The sequence below is a fragment of the Camarhynchus parvulus genome, chromosome 5 (assembly GCF_901933205.1).
Source record: "Camarhynchus parvulus chromosome 5, STF_HiC, whole genome shotgun sequence".
NCBI lineage: Eukaryota > Metazoa > Chordata > Aves > Passeriformes > Thraupidae > Camarhynchus > Camarhynchus parvulus.
In genome coordinates this window covers 7,765,979-7,791,230 of record NC_044575.1, presented here as the reverse complement: position 1 = coordinate 7,791,230, position 25,252 = coordinate 7,765,979, and the positions used below count along the sequence as shown (strand labels likewise).

At 42.5% G+C, this 25,252-nt stretch overlaps 1 protein-coding gene across 1 annotated transcript in view; it reads left to right on the top strand.

Annotated features, from left to right (window-relative positions):
• Positions 1-25,252, top strand: part of SHANK2 (SH3 and multiple ankyrin repeat domains 2) — a 276,013-nt gene that overhangs the window by 666 nt on the left and 250,095 nt on the right. Inside the window, exons 2-3 of the mRNA XM_030949872.1 lie at positions 6,249-6,363; positions 18,164-18,233. The gene's annotated coding sequence lies outside the window, so the exon portion shown is untranslated. The remainder of the gene's footprint in view (positions 1-6,248; positions 6,364-18,163; positions 18,234-25,252) is intronic.

The window sequence follows — 25,252 nt, the reverse complement described above, 5'->3', positions numbered from 1 at the left end:
CCGTGAGGGGATGGGGATGGGATGGTGAGGGGATGGGGAGGTGGAGATGAAGGGATGGGGATGGGATTGTGAGGGGATGGGCAGATGGAGATGAAGGCATGGGGATGGGATGGTGAGGGGATGGGGAGGGGTCGGTGAGGGGATGGGGAGGTGGCCGTGAGGGGAGGGGGCGCGGTGAGGGCCGGCCGGGCCGGTGCAGGTGGACCCGGCGCTCATGGTGGGGCGGGAGGGAAGCCTGAGGGGGGCACAGGGGCGTCCCGGCTTCTTCGCACTGAGGGGAGAGGGCAGGAAACAAGGGAGGATGTGAGGAAGAGAGAGCTCCCCTTATGCTGTTTGTAGGACTGAGCAGCAGGGTGAATGTAGGAGAGGGGAATATGAGTGTGGATAGCAGGAAAGTGCTTCCTAAGGACTGCCCGCAGTAGTAAAAGCAGTGGGGAATTGAATCAGGCCTTGCTCTTTAACACAGGAGAAGTCACATAACCTCCCTGAACGCACTGGTGAAAAGATTCTTCTCCTGAAAGTTTTTACATCCTTGCCTTTTTTCTATCTTCCCTTCCTCCTGTAGCCTTGGCTCTGTTTAAGTCCTCTCAGAATAACCTGCCTTGTTGAAGGGATTCTCTGTCAGGGCAGGAAAAAAAAAAGTCTTTGGAAACAAACGCTATCTTTGTTTAAAGCTATTTGTGGATCAAGGTTGTGACTTAACTATGAAAGAGAATGGCTCTCCCTTGCTTACATTAAAAACACAGTAACACATTTAAACAATCCAAATCTGGGTAGGTAACTGGGCTGAAGTGCAGTTCAGCAGAGTGAGACCTTAATGCAGGTTTTACAGTACCTCAACTCTCTGGTGAATCAATAAATAATTAGTGGTGGGTCTTTTCTTTTTGTGTGTTATTTGGAGAAATTCTTCAGGCTACAGGTGGTAATTGATAATATTTTTAATCTCTCCCACTTTCTTCCTGAGGCCTGTGGCTATGATCTTTAAAGTCCTTTTCAATCCAGACCATTCTATAATTCTGTGATGCACAGGTTTAGATGTAAGACATCAAGAAAAAGGTGAAATATGGGTCCACTCTTTCCAAGTTTCTGTGCTGTTTAAAAGTTGCAGCTACACTCTGTGAGCTGGGGTACCTGTTGGTAAACATTTGGATTTGTTGCTGGATGCCACCACTTGTTCCCAGTCCCAAATTTGATGGCCCATATGATCTTACATCTAGCAGGTATAAGCACTTACATATATCAGGTATTTGAAATAATTTTGTGCAGGCAGGTACAGAAACTCCAAACTACAAAGCAACTTTGGGGTTTCTTCTCTAGACACTCACTTTTTAGTGACTTAGCCTGGAAGAATTAAAGTTGCAAAAAGTAGCAGCTGAATTCAGGTTGGGAAGCCTGAACAGTGGCCAGAAGTGTTACTCCTGCACACCTTTTCTAGGTGTCCTGCTGTAAACTGGAATTAAGAGCCCATGAATATCCATCTGAGGGACGGGTCCTGGAGCTTTAGGAAGTGTCTGTCAGAGGAAGGCTGGGCATTGGGGTGCTCCTTTTCCAGCCCAGCCAGGAGTGCTCCAAAGAAAGTGAATTATGCAAGAGACTCCACTGGCTCGATCAAATTTCTGTCTTCAGTTTCCCTGGCAGGCTTGAGTTTCACTGCTCCTGTTCTGCTGGGGGCTGGAGGAGTGTTCTCAGTGTCAGAGAACTCCGAAGTTTCCAGAGAAGCCCCTCAGAGCCCCAGCATGACGTAGGTCTTCCCATCAAACTAGTTTTCCATTAATTAAAAAAGTAGGCACCCTAGATAGCATGAACTCCTTGGTGAGGATAGTGGAGAGAAGTTATTTATCTTCAGCCTTTCAATCCTTTCCTCTTTGTGACCTTTGCTTATTTCATCTCTGTTGGTTATTCACGGCTCTGGCAGACCTGAAACAGCTTTGCTGAGACCTACAGGAGAATCACTGCTCTATTTTCTAACTTCTCAATCTTGCCCTAATCAAAAATGTAAATACATGCATAATGATTTGCATGTCATTAACTTCCAAAAAGCACCCTCATGCTAAAATCAGTGTTTTTTGAAACCCAATTTTCCTGCCTGCCTGAGAAGTTACATCTGGAATTTGCAAACCACGAATTCTGAGGACATAAACTGCTTTCAGCACTGCTATTTACTTTCTGCTTTATTTATTGTTTTCCATTCCATCCAGGGAAGAACAATAAATTAAAAAATACGTTGATAGTCATTTTTGTAACCAGTTTCTTTCTTCAGTCTTCATACTGAAGGCAGAAATACTCAGTCTTCATACTCAACAGAAAGTTTCAAACTTCAAAATGAGTGAAGTTGGTGTGGTGTATACTCACGGTACACTCATTTTGCCACCGCTGAACACATTGTGATCATTTATGAGCAGAGCATCTAACACATCCCAGAAATTCCAGAGAAGTGTGGATGGGAGCTTGCAGATTTCGAGGAATCCAGGGAAACCGGGAGCAAACAGCGTCCTTTTGAGCCGGGCTGGCAGCGCAGCCGCCCCTGGATTTCGGTTTCCCTGGCACAGAGCTTTGTGTGTGAGCTGGAGGATCCGGCTGGGAGTGTCTGTGTGGAGCAATCGCAGCCCGGGATACGGCACGGGCGCGCTGCCAGCAGTTTGCAGCAGCGTGGTTTTGCCTGATGTCAGGGATGCTGGGAAGGATCATTCCCGGGCTCTGGCGCGGCCGCGGAGGTGCTGTCGCTGCCGGAGAGGATGAGTGCGGGAGGAGTCGCTGCGCGTTTCAGGATGTGCAGATGAGGTCGAGCTCCCGTTACAAACCCAGGGCCTGGAATGTGCCTTTGCTATGCATGGCTTGCCCAGAACTCGGGGCTTGTTTTAATAGGCTGCCTTCGAGTCAGTGAGTCTGGGAGCCAGCGCAGGGTTACCCTGGATCAGATGCCAGAGCGTGTAAGGGCTCTCCCTCTCTGGGAAAGCTTTGGAAACGGGATTAACAGCGGTGCTGCAAACCCCGCGTGCTGCTGGATGTGTTACACTGTGGTTACAAACACAAATCCCTTGGGAGCAAACAGAAAGTGCCGCTGCTATTCAGTGGAGCAGCTTGAACATGTCCCTTCCTTCAGGAAGGAGGGGAAAACAGTGTGCAGCAGTTCTGTTGATACAAAGAAAGGATCTAAATAGTAAGATAAAACATATGGCAAACTGTGGATCAGCTTGAAGTTCCTGTGATATTTGAAAAAGCATTTTGGTTTCTATGCTAGGACATAAGCAGCTGTCTGATGCCTGAGATATATTCCACACTCAACACTGCTTCTGATGAATTTTGTGTTAAAAATCAAAGGTGTATGATGTCCCACTTAGGAAAAAACCCAAACAATTTTTTTAGAAACCAGTTAGGACGCTGTGATGAGAAGAAGCAGGAGAGGGCAGTGCACCTGTGTTCCTCCTGAGCATGGACTCTCCTGCTGTAGCATGTGAGGAATGTGCATTGTGTTCAGGACACTGGGAGCACCCAGGAGGATGTTGGTAGCTGTGCATGGTTGAGCAATGGGATGCTCAATGAGGGGGTGCTGAGCTGTGCAGTCAGCGTTGTGCCAGCACCACCTCACAGGCACCAGAGACTGTGTTTGCCTCCACAGTTCAGTAAAATAGGCCAGTGGCTCTGCTCCATCCCCAGGGCCAAAAGGCACAGCTCCCTCCCACGTGCTGAGCTCGCTCCTCTCCAAAACAGAGTGCAACTGACCAGGCTGGCTGTGCCCAGACAAGGGGTGGGAATGACCAGAATCGCTGTCAGAAATGGAGCCTTGAAATTCCTATATTTGTGTGCTAAATATGGCTGATCTGGGTTTTGGTAGCACCATTACACTTCACCTCATACACCAGCTCATCACTGCAATTTCACTCACAGTGCACGAGTGCTTTTGTTTAATTAAACTTTACTGAAAAAATATCAGCAGTGACAACATGAGAGAATTGTAATGAGATGCAGTTGGAAATACACTTCTGGGACTAACATCCTGTCAATTACAAACAGAGGATGTTTACTCTGTCTGGGTAAATTTTGAAAGTGAACCTCAGAAAAGCAGTTAGTTAAACTCTGAAACCAGCATCTTAAACTTTAAATATAAAGTTCAATCACCAGAGTGTAACAGAAAATACATTCAACAGTCACTAATCTGATGTCTTATCAAGATATTGCTCCTTTAATTTGCATTATCACTTCAATATAAATATTTCAAATCATCCAACCATTCCACTATAATGAATTTTACCTGTGGATGTGAGAAGAGACTGTGCATCTTGAATAGCTTGAATTCTGCAGATGATACTTTCACATTGCTGTGTCTGGTAGGGAGATCTGTTCCTGAGTCATTTCTCATAGCTGGTGGTAGCAGCTGGAAAGAAGCCCAGCCAGATTACTGAGGGAAAAATGTAGGGGAGGAGAAGGAAGAAAGAGGGCACATGTTAAAGAAAAAGAGAAGTAAAGATGGAGAGAAATGACCAAGAGTTATTCATAAACAGGAATAAAGTGTTTGCAGTGGAAAAGGCAACAGGTGTTAGAAAAAGTCCTTAAACCACCACATATTTCATCCTGCTGGTAAAAGAATCTCTGCCTCTAGTGGAAAATTGATGTCTCTGCTTCTCAACCATGTAACAAATATAAAATAATTTCCCAAATTTAGCTTTACTCCAAATACAGCCTTTTGGCTTCCTGCATTTCTGATTGAACTGGTGCTCTCTTTCTTCATTAGGCTGTAAAAGTCACAGTCAGTCAATTTTGCCCCTGAAAATCTCTGATGTTGCCTTAGGTGTAAAAGATTCTCCCCATCTTGGGGAATATTTTAAAAGTCTTGTCTCAGAATTTTTTACTAATAAAGCTGGACCTATGTCTTGGTAACTTGAGGTGTCACTGATGCTGTGTTTATATGCTAGCTCCAACACAATTTTTAACCAGAATCTTCAATTAAACAAGGCACACAGTGAAAGAATTTGAAATAAGACTTTTCTGGGTACAAGGAGAAGCTTTAGTGATGAGAAAAGCCTGAGCACAGATCCCATGAAACCAATATTAAATGAGGGCTGATGGCAGAAACTGTGATGTGCAGTGGCCTGGTAGTGAATTATGTTGATGTCCCTCATATATTTTGAAAGCAGCTTTTCCAGGGAAAGAGAGTGATGTGAACAGGCTGTGTCACTGGGAACCATGCTGAGTTTTGCTTAAGTCACATTTGGATTCAAATTTGTATGTACCAACACTTTTCCATCTCCCTGCTATTTTCAAATGTTTTACTGTCACACATGGAGATGTTTTCCAATTCATCAAAATCCAGTGCGCTGAGTTCCTCCACCACAGAACATTCCCACCTAAGTCTTTCCCACTCCCACGCTGCAGATGGGGAAGAGTGGGACAGCTGGCCCTGCTGGTCACCTCCTCCCCAGATCTGATAGAAAATGTAGTGTATTAAAACCTGTCCCACTTGCCAGCCTCTGGATTACCCCAGGGCACGTCCTTACAGCTTAGATACTTCCAGAGAGAGTAAATTTAAACCCAGCAGGTGAGTGGCCTGTGGAAATCCTCCAGCAGGACTTTCAGGCCAGCTGCTTTCCCCTCGGAGCCCCCAGAGCGTGGCATTGCTGGAGCAAGCTCAGCAGTTCCACCCCTTAATTTAGCCTGGCGTGTGTTGATGTCTGTGGCCATTGCTCCTGACAGCAGCTTCTGGAGCACACTCTAAAGGACCCTGCCTGTAGGAAAACATCCTGGCTTCTGAGATGATCTCTATCCAATTAGACAACATTCTCCTAGGACAGGACTGGGTGTAGCACTTGCTATGAGTTTTGTTTCTGTGCATTGCTTTAATGATGCTGCCATCAGTGCAGTGGACTGGACAATTTCTGTCTTCTCCAGGAATACTGGGGTAGGGTTTTCTGAAGCATGCTACAGCCTGAAAAACATAAGCAAGATGATACTCATTCCTAATACTGCTGCTCACCTACCCTTGTTACTGTCTTTGGGTCAGACCTGGTAAAGATGAAAAGTTTCAAGTGGAATGGCAGTTTTTTGGTAGATAGGCTTGTCTTCCTGTCTGCTGCAGGTTATAAGGATGTAATTTCTATTAGGACAAGCAGGATGTGCCAGCTATGGGTTCCTGAGGGAAGGAATGGAGCTGCTGTTCTTGCCATCATCATCTCTCTGAAATAGGCCTGAAAGCTGCTTGGGAAGTCAGCAGTTCACAGAAATGTAATGCTTTCCCTGCTCTTTGCTTCCAGCCCTGTTCCATCCCCTTGGATCCATTCTGTCCCCACTGGAGCCATCCCACCAGGACAGAGGAGCAGGCTTGTCCTTGTGGGTGCCTTTGGAACAGCTCTGCTCGTGGGTACAGAGGTGAGGTCACAGGGGGCTCAGAGGCTTCTCCCTGGGGGAAAAGCCATTTCAGGGTCAGCACTGCATGTCCCTCCTGGCCTCTCACCCCACAGGACTTGTCTCACACGTGTGGGTGCTGGTTTTTCCCTGTTTTCTGCAAAACTGAACTGAGCTCACCATTTTTCATGTGTTATAGAGGGCAAACATGCACCACTTTGCCGTCAGCATAGCATTTACCTGATAGTAAAGATCACCCTAAATGAATATCTGAAAATGTTATCATGAAGCAGCTTAACTTCTGCCAAATTCTGCTTTTTTTCCTCTGGCCTTTGCACTTGTAGAGTCAGGTCTGAAAAGTGTGTCACTGTGAATGCCACTTTGCTGGTCAGTAAAGGAAACTGAACGTGCAGGATAAAGCCAAGTGAAACTTTTATACTTCAGAACCCAGGGAAAACTTTTGAGAAACAAAAGTGTTTATTTTCCCTACTTGGAGGTCCTCAGCTGGTGTCAGCAGCTCTGCTGGAGTTGGTTATTTATGCCAATATTCAGACTTCAAAACTGCAAGTGTTAATGCAGAAAGCTGCCCTTAAATGCCACATGGAAGAAAATATGTCAAGGTCCGTAAAAGATTCATATCACAAAAAAACAGTCCAAGGCAGTATTTTGCTTTTCTCTTCTTCTTTTTTCTGTTCCCTCCCTATGCTATCCCAATGACACAGTATTCCCTGTTTTTCTCCTGAGGAGAGTGATATTTCCCACACAGCTGTGTGATGTCTGTGCAGTGCCTGATATCCCATGGAGCTGGATCATCCCATGGGCTCTGCTTTGTTTTCCAGGTTCCAAATGTTTGTGTATCACAGTGTTGGTGACTGGTGGCTTTTGCATTTCCCCTTCTATAGAGGACATGATCTTCATTTTTAATGAGTTCCCAAAATAAACACCTTCTTATGTTTCAAAGCACAAAAGAGAAAAAGGAGCCTTTTTCAAAGCTTAACTCAAAACTTAAACATTTCCTTGAAATTTTCTCTCCTGTGTAATCCACCTGTTTGATACGACTTTCTCTTTTGTCAACAAAGCTGGGCTAAAACTTTGAGGATGACTCTGAAACTTTCCTCCCATGAGACTTCAGATTGACAAAGAGGGTACAAAGCTTCACGAAATTAAACTCATCAAATTATGTATTGCTCCCTTTTTTGCAAGGTTTCCTTACTTGTCAAACCAGATGGGACAAAACACTGTGAAAATTATGCTGAATGCAGCACTTTGTCTCTCTCAGTAATACCTGTTTAGGAGAAAATGCATGTTGAATTTTTTGGGTACAGTTTGCTTATGCTCGTGACTTCTATTCAGTGTGGCAGATATTGTGTAGTACAAAATGACGTGTAACAGTATATTCATTTAATTGATATTTATTGATATTAAAAGGCTATAATTTTTAACTTAAACTGAAAATAATATCCTACTGAGATCTTCAGATATCAGCATTTCCTTACTGGTCAGCTGGAAGTGTGAAATGGTCCTGTGAAGTATAATCTAAATAAAAAATTTTCGTAATTTATACTCCATATCAGTGTAATCATTAACCCAAGCCTTGCTCTGCGATGTTGCTGCAATTGCTGTTTTTATTTGTTTCCTTCCTAGCCCTCTTAGCACTTGGCTACAGCTGAGTATAATTGTTTATGAAATTGCTGTTCGGTATTTCAGCTTCTTTCCAGTCTGTCAACTTCTGCTTTGAAAATTACTTTGTCTCTTTAAAATTAAGATTAAAAACCTGCTTGACCTACGTGGTAGTTTTAGCTTTTCAGTTTGAAATCTGGATTTTTTAAATTTTTCTTTTTTTTTTTTTTTTTTTGCAAACAGTCTATTCTATTGTAATCTCTAAGTAACTATTTATGATAAATTTCATTATGGCAAAAAAAAAATTAAGTTAGGCTTTAGTTTGTCACATCCACAGCGTTGACCTGCACTTTGTCCCAAGGAAAAAACCCCAACCCACTTTAACTGCTGTGTATAAAGCAGTTTATAAAGTGCAGTCAATATGAGTGAAAATTGTTTGGTTTTTTAATTTTTTAAAGTCTATATTGGATGAGTAGCTGATGCTTAAGGAAAGACTTTCCTTAAAGTCTTATTTGACTTATTAAGACTTTTGCATTAAAGTCATATTTGCCCTATATAGGGCAAATATGCTGGAATATCATGAAGGTGGTGGATTAAGTTGGGAACCATTGTTCATTGAGCTCTGCGCCATGAGAGATGTAAGCTGGAATTTGTAGTTGAAATTTGGGTTTAAAATTTGGTTTAGAATGGATAAACCATTCTTTGGTTTAGAATGGATAAACCATTTTTGCATGGTGGATGTTGTACTGTGTGGGCTTTGCAGAATGTGACTACAAAGACAAAGGTTTTAATAAGGGTAAGGGTCCTCTTGGAACAGCACAAAGAGATTCTCACTGCTGCTGTCTGAGCAGGACTGGGGTAAGCCCAGACCTCTGCACCCGAGTGCTGCTGAACTGGGGAGTGTGTCCTCCTCAGCCTTGCTCTTCTCTGCTCACTGTGGGAAAAAAACCTCAGCAAAGCTGGCAACAAAGCACTGCCAGCACAAATGGTATTGTGAGGCTCTTAGGAATTGGGTTTTATTTGGGGAAAAGAAATTGATTTTTTAAAATTTTCTCTTATGAAATGATCTCTCAATTGTAGGCACGCAGTTTGTGGTAACTGGGAGTGGGGCTGGGCTGAGCCTCATCCCCAGTGGGCACAGCTGTGAGCAGCAGGTGAGCAGCATTGACAGCAACGAGCCAGGGAGTGCCCAGGGGCACTGAGCAACCCCCAGAGGGAGCAGAGGGCACACAGGTGCAGTGCATCAACAGGAGGGGATAAAAGGCTGGGCTGGAGAACAAGAAAGGCAGATACCTGTAGCCCTCTGAGGTGTTAGGGTGTTTGTCTGGATGGGCAGGTGCCTGAAGCCTTCTGATGTGGTGAGGTGTTACTCTGGTTGGGTAGATGCTTAAAGCCTTCTGAAATGGTATGGTGATACTTGGTGTATTGTGGCCATCTCGACTGTGACATATGTTGTGATATCTTGATGGATGCCAGGTTTTCAGAGCTTCTAGAAGTCCAAAAATTAACCTCAGTGCATTATGGGGAAACTTGGTAAGCTCTTAATTGAAAGTATTACTTCTCAGTGGGGACTTCTACTGATAAGACTGTGTTCTAATCTGTTCAAAATATTGTTTGCAAATAGAAGGATGGATAATGAGCAGGAATATCCAATTTGCTAATTGTGCTGCTAATAGGCTATTAACAGCTGATCCGGTTTGCGCTAAGTGATGGCACTTGTTTCAGGTTGCTTCCTATTGTGTTTAGCAGCATTAATGAGGCACACGGGGTGCTCGTGTGATTTGTCCTCTGAAGGATCTCCCAGTTTGTCTGGGGCTGGTAATGCCATCATGTTCCTGATGCCAATAGGAAAAATATAAGGGTATGGCTGGTAGAGCAGTGGTGCTCTGGGCATGCAGCTACTCACACCACTCTTCTGTCCAGATAGGAGAAGAGTAGGGTCAGGGCCTGAGTTTCACCTATTTATATTATGACTTAATGTCTTTGACTTTGTTCTTTATTTCTTCCCCAGTATCCCAGTTTTTCCTGTGAATGCAGCATAGACAACTGACACTTGCACAACACTGTCTTTCTGAGTTGGGAATAATCAGCTCCATTTCCAATGCTGTGTGTTTGGAATTGGTTTTGCCCAATTCACTTCATATGATGCTTCATGTTAATCAACGTCCTATTCAAATTGCCTTTTCCTTGCCCAGTCATCTCTCTCCTGCTGCTCCCTGTTGCCAGCTTCTCTCCTCCCTTCAGATTTCTCACAAAGCTTGTTAAAAGTTGAGCAGGAAAGGCTCAGACAACAATGTCAGTTTTGCTATTTGCTGCAGCTCCACAGACAGCTGCTGGTTTCTTCCCTGTAGGACCCAGAGCTGTTCTTTGGAGGAAGAGCACTCCCAGGAATCCCCCAGGATGATCAGGCTGCTCAGATCTTACTCTGGATTATTGCCAATAATGTCTTTTGCAGCTATTCTGTGCTCCCTGCTGTTCTTTCTTTCTTTCACATAACCAGGAGAGCATTCTCTGTCACCTGGAGATTAAAGAATTGCTTAATAAAAGCCTTATACATCTTTTGGCGAATGAGTGTTTATGTATTTCACACACACAGTTGTGCTCTTTGAAGTCTTGCAGGGACTTTCTCCCTTTTTTTCCTGCGGTGCACCTTGTGATTGTGTCTCAGGTCAGGGTGACATGGTGCACATTAGTTTTGCTTTGTTCCTGACAGACACACACCTTGTCTTTTCTGGCTGAGGAAGGGAAGGGCTGTTTCTCTCTGAGGTTGCATTTGAATGAAACCACTCTGTTTCTCAAGGTAATGGTCACTCAGAGGCTGCTACTGCCCCATGTATATTGAATATTTGAATTCACTTTGCAGGCTGCATGGTCATATATTGCTTAGGGGTGTATTAACATCTATTTTTTCATCATGGAAGGTCAGTTCTCAATACAGCAATCTCCAAGCAGCAGTTTGTATAGCTGCTCTGTAATAGCTGAGTGACTTTTTACAGGTGTGTGTGACTTCTTTACTACCTTACTTTTGGGGCATCAATTTTCTTATTATTATATTGTTTCATAGTTTTTATGGGGTTAAACAAACAACACTGTGGATAACAAAACTAAGTCACAAGGGCAAGACTGACTAACCTGTACCAGGGCAGGGAACAAACTGAATAGAAGAAACACATGACTAAAGACAGAGTGACCCATGTTTGAAAGTGAGAGAAAAATGTACTTTGTGTTTACACTTTGTGTACTTTAGGCAGTGCCAAGTTTGTGCAAATGGAAGACCTTAAATTACATTGATACAGTGAGTGGGGATCCAAGGCTAAATAAACCCTCTGTGGGAAGAATAGGTGGTGTTCTGTGCAATAGATCCTTACTGGAAAATCCAAACAAATAAATGGATGCCTGGCAGAACTCTGCTGCACTATGTTATGTGAGCAAGGAGTTTGTATCTGTGGCTTAGATGCTCTGCTGATATTGGAAAATGAACTTCCACTCTGTGGGGATTCAGAGAAGGGGCAGTGTTCTTCACTTCTCCCCGGAGCCCAGGGCAGCAGACCTTCAATTCAGCGCCCAGAGCCTCGGGGCAGGGCTGACAAACTGGTGCCAAGCTCATCTCCCAGCAGTTGGGATGTCACAGCAGCCTGGGTGACACTCCCAGGAGGATGATGTGCCCAGTGAGGGGCACTTGGTGTGACACAGGCGTGTCTCAAGGCTGCTCCACTGGAGGCAGCTGGAGTCAAGTGTTCTATACATCAAATGTCAGGAGCTGCCTTCCTGGGGGTTTCTTTTCCAGCTGTAATTCTCCTGTAATGAGCATTTCAGTGTGTTTTCAGCAAAAGTAAATAAGTGTTGCATAATTTGCTTGATTGGCATGGGTTTTATTGGTCCAGCTTGAGCTCTCCATTGAGATTTGTGTACATCTGTCAGTTTTATTCTCTTTTCTCCCATCCCTTTATCAGGGATGTGTTTGCCTGGGAGCACTGGCTTCCCTGGGTTGTTAAGGAGACTCAGCATTTGTACCTGGTTGTTTTAAACCAAGATTGTTATTTTAATGCATTGCTTGCATGTGGCTGTCCAAAATGCTTATGAATTTCTGAGTTGTGGAGCCCTTTGTGTTATTCCATTTGTTGTGCTTCCAGTTTCCTTGAACCTTGGTTGTTGCTATTTGTGCTCCTGAGGGAAAGAAGAGAATCCTATTTCCACTTGGACTCGATAAGGGGGTCCATGTTCAGATCTTGTTGATCTGGAGAAACTGACCAAGCTGTATTTTGACAAGTAACCTACACAATTTTTAGGATGTTTGTGGCTTTCCCTTTTTTTTACTTGTTTTGCTTGTTATTTTCTCCGTGGAGAGCTCATGCACCATCAGCTTAATTAGCCCTGATGAATTTCTTGAGATCACACGGCTGCAGCTCTTAATCTTTGTGGCTTGTTATGTACGTGGTGGTTTCCTTGCTAGACCTTCACCAAATTTTAGATTAGCACAGATGTTTTCTTTATTACTGACATGACTGCCATAGTAGTTTTAGTAAGAACGGTTTAATCTTCCCAGAGAGATTGACGTACTTATTTGAAAATTATTCAAAATATTGCACTTTGAAATGCAGTATATTGCACTTTAGCTTGCATTTCTCTTTCACTTAAGTACTGCTAGTGACACAAACAGTTTTTTAATCCAATACCCCTGAAATGAGCAGTCCTGTCCACTTTCACCAACCTGAATGTGTTGCCAAGAAACTGAACAGGATGGGGCTGGGTTGACCTGTGTGTTTCAGTGGAGTTGCAGCAAGACCTGGGAGCTGAATAATTCATTTGTGAGAGGGACACCAGGGCTGTCCTTGCTCAGGTCAGTCACGATGCTGGGCTCTCTCCCTCTCATTACTCCATCTTTCATCTCTTTCCACTTAGCATAGCTCAGCCAGCAAAGTTAATAGATTCCCATCTTTCACTGGAATTCCTGTCTTGAAGGGGATGATAAAGAAGCAAAGGCTGCAGCTGCCGTCGGTGAATTGTGATTTATAGCTGAGGGGAGAGATCTCCCTCCTGTTGTAACAGTAGTGACAAGTGTTGCCACAATGCAGCAGTGATTGTTTAGATGAGACATGTAAATAAAACAGAGCCATCTGGACTGCTAAAAACACAGCAAACACAGAATTCTGCTACTGGGACTGAATTCAGGCTGTTTCACCCTTTTAGGTAATCAGAACCTGTGGGTTTCATTCACTTTGTGGAAGTATTTTTTTCTTTTTGGTCATCAGTTGTTAACATTTACAACCCTTGGAAGGTGCTGAAGTCTAAAAAGACACCAGCCTGCCTTTTTTGATACATAAAATCAGCAGGTTTTCCTTTGAGCCAAGGCTCAGCATCCACTTTCAGCGTAGGTAGGAAATGGGTACAAGTTTTCCTGTGTATCTGAATTTCAAAGTTCTCCACTATCTCATAGAATAAAAGACCAGAAAATGTTCAGTGCAAAATTTAGGATTGGATTCATTGAGTTGGACAGAGCTGAGGAGCTACATGAAAAATTACATCCAAGGTGAGCACCTTCAGGCTCTTTGGAGAGCTTATATTATTATTTAGTAGTTATCAGGGATTTTTTTCTGAAATATCAGTATTTGGGAAATGAAATAATTATGAACCATCAACTGAGGGCGCATTTTTATTTCATCACTGATTGCTGATAATTTGCAGTAGTCCCTACTCCTTTAAATATATTGCCATTTTATGTTTAGATAAGCATAGGAAGGAGGGATTTTTCTTTCCATATCAGAAATGGTTTTTTCACCTACTCTGATCCGACAGCCAAAATGCAGGATCTGGTGCTAGACTTATCTGGAACTATATTATTCTTTACATGTTGTGGCTTTAGGTGCCTTCAAAGAAGTAATATCTGTGAGGTTATTTAATATATATGGAGTTAGCAGTGCATGTTTATATTGTTGGCATTTAGACAGGAATTCCATTTTGATACTTAGTTTTTTGCTGCTGTCCTGAACTTGCTGCTATAAACAGTGAATAATCTGAAGGCACAAAGCATCTGGTGTTTCTGAAGATCATTCTTTGCTGCCATACACTATACAAGCATTTAGGCCATTATGTTTAGGCTGCTGAGGAAAAAAAGATTAGTGGAGCATAGAAAAAACACCGAAGAGAGACACAAATATGTGAGTTCATTCCAGCAAGTGTTTGAGCAGCTGTAGGCTTCATATTTAGTTCTGAAAAAGTCCATGTGGGATTCTGTTCAGAATTTTAAATATGTGCCCAAATATGGTGTCTCCTGATGAAGAAAATGACAATTTTTCCACTTCCTTGAATAGTTTTCCTGATTCTGTTCACATTTCCACCCGACTCAGGTTTTATTTGCACTGGCTTTACATAATGGCAGGATTAGCTGAGAGTAGCCTCCCAAAATCTCAGGTAGCTCTTCCCTTGCTACACTCATTTTTCAGCTCATTGCCTTCTTCTTTGCAGAGCTGGAATCAAATCAGGTTTAGTTATTACATCTCTCCCAGGCAGGATTTGAATCCATCATGTGCTGGAGACACAAACTTACTGCTTCCCTCAGTATTTGAGGTCTCAGTTTAACCTGGGGGGGAAAGTGGGGAATTCAGTGTGTGTGACTTTGGGTCTGTTAGTGCTAAAGACAGCTGGGTGTCTCTGAAAATTGCTAAACTAATGGACTGCCTGCAGCCTGACAGTGCAAAGTACCCTCAGCTCCCTATAAATTCCATGAGTTTTCTGTTAAAGCAGCAGCCAGGACTTCCATGCAGCATAGCTGGCCTGCTTTAGCAGGTTTTTAACTAAAATGGGTCGTGTCAAGTGTTCTGTAGTCAAATGAACTTTACTGGTGTTCACATTCCCAGACATCAGGTATAAATGACCTTTGATTTCAGAGGCTGCTAGGAAAAACATGAGCCTGTGTGCCACTAAAAGGGTCTTCAAGGTGGATGACATTTTTATGTACCTGACAACAGAGAGAACAGGATGCTGTGAGTGTTTGTGTTCAGAAAAGTCAGGGTTAAATGAATGAAGTGTCATTTGAAGTTGTATTAATTTAGGCATGCTCATCCTGTCACTGAATGCTCCCAAGTGCTTCATTTTTGAGTGTTTCAGTGTATCCCTTTTCTGTGCCATCCTCATAAATTAACAGGGATGGCTGTTTCTCTGTGGCTGTGCAGGCATCTGTGCAGATAAGCTGGCTGGTCAGCTGGGAGCCAGCTCAGAAACAGAACCTGGGAATTCTCTGGCATTGGAAGAGAATTAAGAAATTGGACAGAAATACCCACTCAAGATTGCTGATGGAGTTGTATAATTTCTGTGGACTTGTTTGTGTGAGCCAGAAGAAATGCATGCTTGTAGTTGAATTTATTTTTGGTTAGTAACTTTTACTTTCCTGGGTGTGCACCTGGGCCTAGAGAAACACCCCCAAACAAGGTTACCTTCCTGCTTGGAAATTCTGTAAACTGTGAAAAAAGGAATGGGAAAATCTTGATGTTTTCATTCTGCTTGCTAAAATTGACACAATTTTTGGAATGTTTTTTTGTTTTGCCAGACCTGGGGGAAGGTTTGCCCTGTGTCAGATCTTTTGGGAGTGTTCCCTCTGCAGCACAGCAAGGGCTTTCCTCCAGCAGTGGCAGCAGCTGGGCTTGGGAGGCAACATCCCAGCTGATTTGCCTGGGGGGAAAGAGCAGGGAGAAGGAGCTGAGGAGAAGGCCTATAAATACTGCATGGCTGCAGCTCTGCTGCTCCCTGAACCGAGTTACCACTGCTACAGTGCACTCTGCAAAAATGTCACATCCCTTCACTGTGCAGCACTGAGTCAAGTGGAAATCAAACTGCACTGTTTGTTTGGGGTGGCTTGGAGTCACCCTGGCATTTTAGAGATGGATTTGATCAGGAAAATGGCTTGTGTGACTGTGCTGTCAGCCTTTCTGCCCTTCCTTATCCATCTCCTGCCACTTTCCAATGGCTCTGGAATTTACTGCTCAACTTCAGCCAAAGTTTTTAAAGGATCAGAAACCCCTGAAGGTGTTACATTCCTACAAACATGTTGGAAATGGGTGGTTAGGTGCAGAAGAGACCCCCCCCCGGAGCTCTTACAGAGGGAAAAGCACCTTGCCTGTCATGGTTGGTGTTTTTCCAGGGGGATGAGTCTGTGCATGGCCCTGCTGTCTTGCCCAGCCACACATGGAAGTGATGTCTGGAAGGCAAACCTCCTGCAGGGGGAAGTGCTGGGGACGTGCAGTAATGAGGCTTTCACAGCACAGATTTATTTAGGGATGCATTGGAGGTTCTGAGACAAAGAGGAGCTTCTGCTCCACTGATCCTGTGCTTGAGGAGAGGAAAAAGCAGGATCTGGGAGGAGACCTGGTTTTTGTCTACCAGTGAGTGTTAAGGGAATCCTATTGCAGAAATAGCAGAGAGGACAGTTGCTCTCTCTTCCAGTGTCAGTGCCTTTCTCCATTGTGTAATATATCCAGTCTCATTAAGAAGTCAGCATTGGCACAATTTATTTTCATTTTCCTGTGAATTTGCAGTATATAAATACTCTCATTTAAAGAGTTTCCCCATCTCTTGGCAAGCCATGGGTTTACAAGTTGATTTGCTTATCCTTAGGGTTAGCTCTGGACAGCACAGGGAAAAACAAGTCAGCATCCAAAATGCAAAGTGGAACCATGCTGCTGGGTAGGAAGAGTTTGGCCTCCGCACAGAACCAGCTTCTGGCATTCTCCTCTCTTCCACAATCAAGTGCAAGCTGTTGCTGTGCTCTTACCTTTATTCAGTCTAACCAGATGTAAATCTTTCCTAAAGGCAACAGAGCCTGATCTTGGAATATGTTGAGCTGATGTGTCAGCATTTGAGAGAAGTTTTGGAAAGTTTTCTCTCTGATATATGCAATCCCAGGTTATTCTTCCTCTCTCTGGATCCATTTATAAACTAAAGCTGGTGTGCATAAAAGAGAGAGTTCAAAAGTTGAAGCAGTTTATCCCATCTCAGATTAAGAAACTGGTTAGGTCAGTTTATTTTGGTTTCTTTTCAAACTGCTGACTTCTTTCCTTGTCTTGTTTTTGCCTTGTGAGAAACAGCTGCTGAGCTTTTTTACCAGCCTTTCCTGTAGCCCCAGTGGTCATGGAAATCACATTTTTATCTCCCACCCTAAAAATGCAAAACCTACCAGGCTTAATCTCAAACACAGCTGACACTGGTACAAAATACAGTAATTCAGTGTGGGAAATGTCCTTTAATAGTTCCTTTTGTTGCTGCTGAAAGAGCAGAATCACACAGGTGCTGGAGAAAGATATGCAAGTATTTTCTTCCTACTCAGAACATTTTAGATAGGAATGTTTGTTTTTAGTGAACTGTGTCAAAGTCTATATTTAAAACAATGGGCTTAAATACACTGAAAGTATAATAATTCAGCAGTATTTTCTGATGGAGAACCATACAGCAGAGTACAGCAAAAAATAGAGTTAGTCAAACTTCCTGTTGCAATGGGAATACCTGGATTTCCCCTTCCATTTAGATCAGTAAAAAGAGGAAAATATGTTAACAGGAAAGAATTTTGTTCAGCACGAGCTTCTAACCATCAATGAAGGCAGTCATGCACACCTGGGAGCACAGCTGGATGCATGCTGTGTCCAGAACTGGACTGGGATGCTCAGCACATGTTTCTGATTTGGGGAATCCCCTGCAGACAGCAGACCCAAATTTCAGGATCTCAGGTGGGCCTGGGGAGGTAAAACCAAGCATTTTGCTGCTTGTACTTGGGCTGTTCAGCAGATGCACATTCCTGGGATCCTCAGAGCTTTGGCAAGACTTAAATTAAGGAGGATGTTTGTGGGGAACAGCAGAGCAGCACCTTTCACCTTCTGTCAGATCTGGCCTGAAATGTCTTTCTTAATAACCAGAAGAGACTATTTTTGTCTCAGTGCTGACTTCATGAGCCAGAAGCACTCTGGAGTGAGTGAAACCATGGCAGGCTCTGCCCCTGCAAAACTATGCATAATATTTATATTACAGCATGAGGAATACTTTGGAAATTTACAATGTAGTAAAATTCCTCTCTCCTTTTCCTATCAAAATCTCCTTCGTGGAAAAAGAAAATCTCCTTGAGCATTTCTGCTTTATAACATTTAAATAAGGTGGCTATTAGGTCACTTAATTTCTTTCTTCAGCTATAAATCTTTATATCTTTCTGTGTTTTGTTCAGGAATCTGAGATGAAAGAGAACTAGATTCTGATGATCATCTTGTCACTGTTGCTGTCACCTGTGTTGACAGGTAAGTATGCCAAGCTGATTCTGAAGACAAAATGTTTGAATTACTTGTGTCAGGTGGGCAAAGCTGCAGTTACAGCCCAGGACCTCACCCATGGGTTGTGCTAGATGCTGCAAAGGTGAGTTTTTCAACAAACAAGTGGTCAAAAATGCTTCCAAAACTTTCTTGATCTCCAGAAATGAAATTGTTCCTCCTTCTGCTTTATGGTGGTGGGTGGGTTACAAAAATGATCTCAGAGCAGAGGAATTTGCAGTTGAACTGCAGCCTGGAGTGAAGATGGCTGAGAGGTCTTGTTGACTTTTATCTTCCTCCTCCCCGAAGTACCCGAAATATGAACTCGCAGGTAGATGAAGTTATCATACTTCTTGTGTTAGACATGACATGCCCCCTGTTTTCATCTAGGAGCAATTTATCAATGAAGTCCCTGCAAATTTGCAGCTGATGTTAGGATTGGATGGAGAATTTCTTGGATTTTGTACAGTTAGGTGAGAACTGATGGACTTGAGCCTCTTGTGATACAGCAAAATCGTATTTCTTTTATCTCTCTTACCTTACCTAAATGTTGCATTTTCAGTCTTTCCTATTAATAAAGACTTCAAGTCCTTACATTTGTTATAAATGTCTTTATCTTTGCTATTCTGATTCTTTCAAAACACAGTCCAAAAAGTTTTGGCAGCACTCTGGAGACGACTGAGAACTTCTTATGTGAACAATTTCTTGAAGTAACATCACTTTTTTGGCTTTCATTTCATTCATTACAACATAAATTGAAACATGAAATTCAGAGATCAGAAAGCTAGAACAAAAAGGACACTGATTGAAACTCAGGTTTCCTTTTGGTGAAGCATGATGCTTCTGTATGATCTGAAAACTAAAAAAGTCATTTTCTCTGTGTTAAGAGGAACTGAAGGTGCCTTTTCTTGCACTGGCTGCTGCAGGTGTCTGTGTCAATGTGCATTTATGAACCCAGATCAAGGACTGGATAGTGAGTCCTAACAGTGCCTTTGGATGAGCACTGGAAGGAGAATGAAAATACAAAAATTATGTAGAATGTGTCAGGTGGGTTGCTGTAAAATTCGGAGTGACATGAAGTATTATAATTTGGATCACTAGCATGTAAAAATGGAAAAAGGAGATTTAAAAATGTGTGTGCCTCAAAGCTCAGCCTAATGAATTTCTAGCTTATCAGGGCATTTAATAATTGACTGTTTGCTTCTGTGGTAGGGCCACTATCAAAGATAAGCGCACCAATCTAAAGAGAGGGGTGCAGAAACAGTTGTGCAAATTCGGGTTTTGTGTTGTGTTTGACAATGTGTTGAGTTGATGGGAATAACTGTGTTCTATTGGCTGAAGTGTTTAAGCTTGCAGGGATACCTTTCACTATCCCAGGCTGCTCCAAGCCCTGTACAACCTGGCCTTGGACACTTCCAGGGATCCAGGGGTAGCCACAGCTGCTCTGGACACCCTGTGGCAGGGCCTCACCAGCTCCTGAGTAAAGAATTTCTTCCTGTTCTAAATCTCCTGTCTTTCAGTTTAAAACCATTCCTCCTTGTCCTGACATTATCTGCCTGTGGGAAAAGTCACTCTCCTTTTATATAAGCCCCCTTTAGGAAGCATGTAAGAAAATTCAGCTAATATGTAGAACTGGCACTCTCCACGTGTGACTGAAAAACCAAGAGGAGAAGTTTGGATTTATTAAGAGCTGCATAAAACTTTCGAGGTGAGGCAACTAGTGCTGGCAAATGTGGAAAAAAATCCTCCAAAACCAGCTGTGAGGGAGGCTATATAAAAGATGTAGGAGAACATTAAGCAGACACAAAACCTAATAGCAAATCTTTTTAAATGCTTCTTTTCTTTGAAAGTGTGGAAAAAGAGTATTTCTAGTTCTATGTGAATGCTGAAAAGGGCTTTTCTCATGCCAGCTCTGCCTCCTTCATTCCTGCAAATGGCAAAGCAGAGAGAGGGTTTTGTAAATCTCATGGATAGGTCTGTCCTGAAGGGTTTGGTTCACATGATGGACTTTGTTATTGCCTTCTCTGCTCAGCTGCATAACAGGGAAAGCAGAGCTGCCTGGGTGCTGTTCCTTCCCTCTGAACAGGTGCAGGCACAGGTAGCTCTGGCAGCAGCAGCATCAGGAGATGAGCTTTGCATCACAGCTGTTCCCACCTGGAGGCACTGGGGCAGCAAAGTGAGAGGTGCCTCTCACAGGGTCACCCCAGCCCCAAATTTTATAGAAACCCAGGAGCTCTTCCAAGCTCAGTGTTCCTGGGCATCACTGCCTGTCATTCCTAGGAAGTCATGGTCACACGTGGGTGTCCTTCAGAAAAGTTCTGTCAAATCCTCTCTCAGCAGCTGCTCCTTTGGAACATCTATTAAAATCTTTTCCTAAATACTTTCTCCATGGCAGAAACTGATAGTAGTATGCCTGGAGTGCAAATGATCCTGATTTTCTTATTGGGATTATTTTCTATCCTGATTCAATCAAGTTTTTTTTTTTTGTAAGTGCTTTTATATTCAGTTTGCATGTCTTGATTAGACTGTGATAATTTCCATGGCTGGAATCTCCAAAGTGTGCTGTCAAGAAATTATAAATGGTAATGAATTCGCTTAATCAGGACTTCCAGGAGTACAATCAACATGAAATCTAGTCAATTAGAAATAAATCTGTTTAAAGTATTTCTGGTTCTCCAACAGTCTCGTTTGAGGCCTTATGTTACCTGGGACTGAATTAGAGACCTACACAGACAGGTAGAAAAAACACTTTGTAAGAAATCACTGTAAAGGGGTATAAATGAGTCCAGAAATTTAGGTGATGCTGAAATTTGCTTGAATCTCCATTATAAACCAAGTTACACAGCCACCAGAAAACTTATGGTGCCAGCTGTGACTTGGCACTCTGCTGACCACATCTTGCACCTTGTGTCCAGTTTTGGACCAACCACAGTACAGGAAAGATATGGAAAAACTGGAGCAGGTTCTGTGGAGGGCCACCAAGAAAAAGGGGAGCTGGAGTATTGTCCTGCAAGGAGAGGGACAGGTAAAAGAGACAAGAAAAGAGCTGGCTTCAGGGAGACTTTCCAGCAGGCCTGGATAAAAGCATGGGCAGCCCAAGCAGGTCTCATTGCTGGAGCTGCTCTGGGCAAGAGGTTGAAATAAAGACCTCAAGAGACCCCTGTGACTTGGTGATTCTCTGAGTCTAAGGCACAGCGAAGAATCCAGGTCGTTGTGTTCAGGGAGGCTGATTTTATTTTGGTTCTGCGTTGAGAGAGGGCTACTTCAGAAAAACAGCCTTGTTGTTATCCTAAGCTGCCTCTAAATTAAAGGTATTGTGAGCAGATAACCCAGGGTGATTTAGCATGCTATTTATTTTTAATATTAAATTCCAAACTAAACCTGGCATTTAAATAGCAAAAGCTGGAAGAGTTTATGAATCTGTAGTTTCACACAATAACATTATTTCTATTGTTTGTTTCCCTTCTTTTGCCTAATGGTCACAAACATGGGTCTCATTCTGTTTTCTTCTTGCCTAAGAAATGATATTTTATTTCTCAAGCTGTGTACTGAAGGTAATAATTAAACCTTGGTAGTCCATGAGGAAACTGGCTCTTTTAATCAGTTTAATTGGGTTGATTGCATAATTTTTGGCTGGCTATAATTTGGTACAAATGTGTTTCTTATCTGTATAATGAATTGAATCAAAAAATCTCAAAGGTCAAGAAAATAATTTATTTCTCAGTTATTCTATGGAGTCACTGTGCCGCCTGGGTCAGTTTGGCAGATCATTTAACCTTTCTAAGCCTGCAAATATTTTCTCCACTCTGTCATCATCATCCTTCACCTGCACAACCCTAAATAATGTCCTTGGTTGTGCCATGAGCACAGACTGGAGTATATATTAAAGCCCAAAATATGCTTAGCTTGGGCTGGAAAATAGCTGGGGAAGATGCAGCTAAGGGCAGCAGAGCTCCTTTTCCAAAATTACCTCTGAAAAAGGAAGAAGTCAGGGAAGTTTTTCTGCAGTTAAGGGAAGCCTGGAGACCATCTGTCCCTGGGAACCAGGGATATTTGCTGCAGACAGACACAGATGGGCAGAGGGATGCTGAGGACAGGGCACGTGGCTGTGCCTGCCCTGGTGCTTGGCTACACCAAGAGCTGCTCACCTGCCCTGTTCCTCCTCCTCCTCCTCCCTTTTGTGGGTCACCGTTGGTTTGTTGCTTCCCACTGGATTAAGGAAAGAAATGAAGCTGCTGGGGAGGTCAGGGAAAATCTCCCCCTGCAGGCTCTTTGGCAGAGGACTGGCCTGGAACTGCAGACCTGGAGAGTCTGAGCTCTGTGCCCCCAAATCCCACCTGCAAACACTTGCAAACCTCAACGGGTGTTGCCTGCTGAGTTGAAATAGAAATGAATTTGTTGAAATTAAATGAGAAAAAAGCCCCCAGCATACACAAGGAGAAAGGGTATTTGATTTTATTTGTTGTGCCTGCTCTCAACCAAAGATAACTCATCTTTTTATAAGAAACACAGAGCATCTATTTGAAGTTTTGCTTTTTTTTTAAACTGGCATGTTATTCCATTGATTAAACTAAAGCAAACAATGAGACTATTTCTGTCAACACAGCAAATCAAATGACATAGCAGTCACCACCAGGATCACATCTGAGGAAAATTCAGGTTAAATTTCATAGCAAGCTCTAAATGCTAACCTGTGTGCAAGGAGGAGGGGAAATCTGCTTTATCTACATTCAGGGCTTGAGCTAATCTACATAACAAGACACCAGCAGTGCTTCTCTGTTAACATTTTATTCTGTTTGTATTTCAATTATCAGAAAAAAATGTTCTATGGGTAAAGAGGAAAGAGGTTGATAAACATCAAATGCAAATTAACAAGCAACAAAGCTGCTTTGTCCATCAAGGATGTGAAATTGAGGTTCACAAATATGTTCAACAAGCTTTGATTTATTTTTTTTCCAGACTCCTGTTGTAAATCTTTTAAAATTCTCTTATGTCCTTTTCCTTCCAACATATCATAATCTTTCTGATATTTACATAGCTAAGTGCAAGCAGAGGCTGGGAGCAGAAAGGCTGGAAAGTAAAATGCCTTGCCCTAAATGGTAAGAAAATTTGGTGGGCACCCCAAAATGACCATTTAATCTATTTTCTTAGAAACAGACAGTGACTATTAAAAATTGAAGTGGTGTAGTACTTCAGTATTACTTCAAGAACATGTTGTAAGTACTCACATTGGTTTGGATAAGTGAAGGGGAATTTTTTCTTTCAGTCAGTGCACCTGCAGCTTATTTTGTCATAGAAAACTTCCAGAATGGGGCACCCATAGCTGCTCTGGGCAACCAACGCCTCCCCACCTTGACAGTAAAGAATTTCTTTGTGATATTTTATGTAAAAGCTGTCATGTTATGAAGAAATGCCTTTCTGGATCTGGAACTGGATGACTTTTTCCATGTTTCAAGTTGGCTTTTCATATCTTGACTGTTGTTTTGCTCATGAATACAATGTTGAGTCCAAGAAGGCATCTCACTTTTTGGGTGCAAGTTGTGTACCTGGGACAATGTGCTTGGTGCATTTCTGAAAACATTTTATTGCTTTCCACCCTATTTGGATTAGTTATTTAGCTGCTACTTATTTAGTGATTTTTTTTTTATCATCTGTTTAAAGTGGTTTAGAATTCTGGATCAATACCTAGTAAACAGCTGAATTTTCAAACTGAATGTTGCTTTTACAACAAAGTGCATGCAATTCCTGTAAAGATCTTATTTAATACTTCAAAGTGATTATTATTTTGCCGTAAGTAAACCATAGTTTCCACTGCAAGGAGTATTTAAAGAATGTCTTAGGAGCACCATTGTCTATCTGTTGGAAAGCAGAAGTTCTAATAAATGTGGAAACTAGAGGCCATGCTAAAAGCAGCTGTAGAAATGAGCAGAGCCTGGAAGGTAGCTCTGTGGGGCTCATGGGCCTGGGCCTAATTCCTTGTCTGGAAGAAGGACCTTTATTTAAAGGTCAGCCAGAATTGTTCTGGAAACCTTGCAGGGGCTTAAAAGAAGCCACTTAAGAGCTTATATTGCCACTGGGAGTTGGCCTTTACTGCAAACTTCCCTGTGCTGGTTAACATTTATAAATACTTGCTATGCTTCCCCTATTAATATGTTTGAATCATTTTTGTATCTATTCTAACCAATTTTACTGCTCCACCCTGTCCTAAATCTTTACACCTGCTTCCTCTTCCTGCCAGCAGGTTCTGTTTTCTCATGTTGAAATCCTACTTCAAATGTTTTTCGTGTTGAAATTCCACTTCAGACATTCAAAAGCTTTTTCTACATCTGCTTCTCTGCCTGTCTTCCAGCCTTCCTCATTCAGCAGAAGTTGCTTGTCTCTGGTATTCTTTGTACTTATCCTTGTCCAAAATGTCTCTTTACATCTGCCTGGCTGAACTTCAGCCTTTCCATGGAGATAACGTGACCAGCTGAATAGTTTACAGGGAAAATAAATGCTAAGTAGAAGAGACAAAGAACAAAGGGAAAATCTAGCTTCCAAAGCTGCTTGGTAACGAAAGGAACTCAAAACTACCCTGCATTTGCAGAAATAGGCTGCTTGTGTAGATTTTGTGTGTGTGCAGCAGTGATAATGGTGAAGTATCTATGTTTAAAAATACTAAAGTAAAAAAAATTACCTTACCAGTGGGACTGCTTACAAACCCACTTTAATCATATGATGTTGGCATTTAAGACTCTAAATACCAAAAGTTAATGGGACTTAGCTGCTTCTTAACAAGTCTGTGCAAATAGGCACGAACAAGAGAACTCAGAAATAAGTGGCAGGTTTGACAATTTCTTCACACAATTTTCTTCTTTGTTTCCTTAAAAAATAAAAGGTGGGGTGAAGTCTCACTCAAGCCCTTTTGCAAAACAGTTTGACACTTGTGCTGGTCACCCAGCAAAGAAATCAAGGGCTGCTTAAATCTGCTCTTTAACAGGGCAGTGAAAGCAATCTCCTGGTAGTGCTGA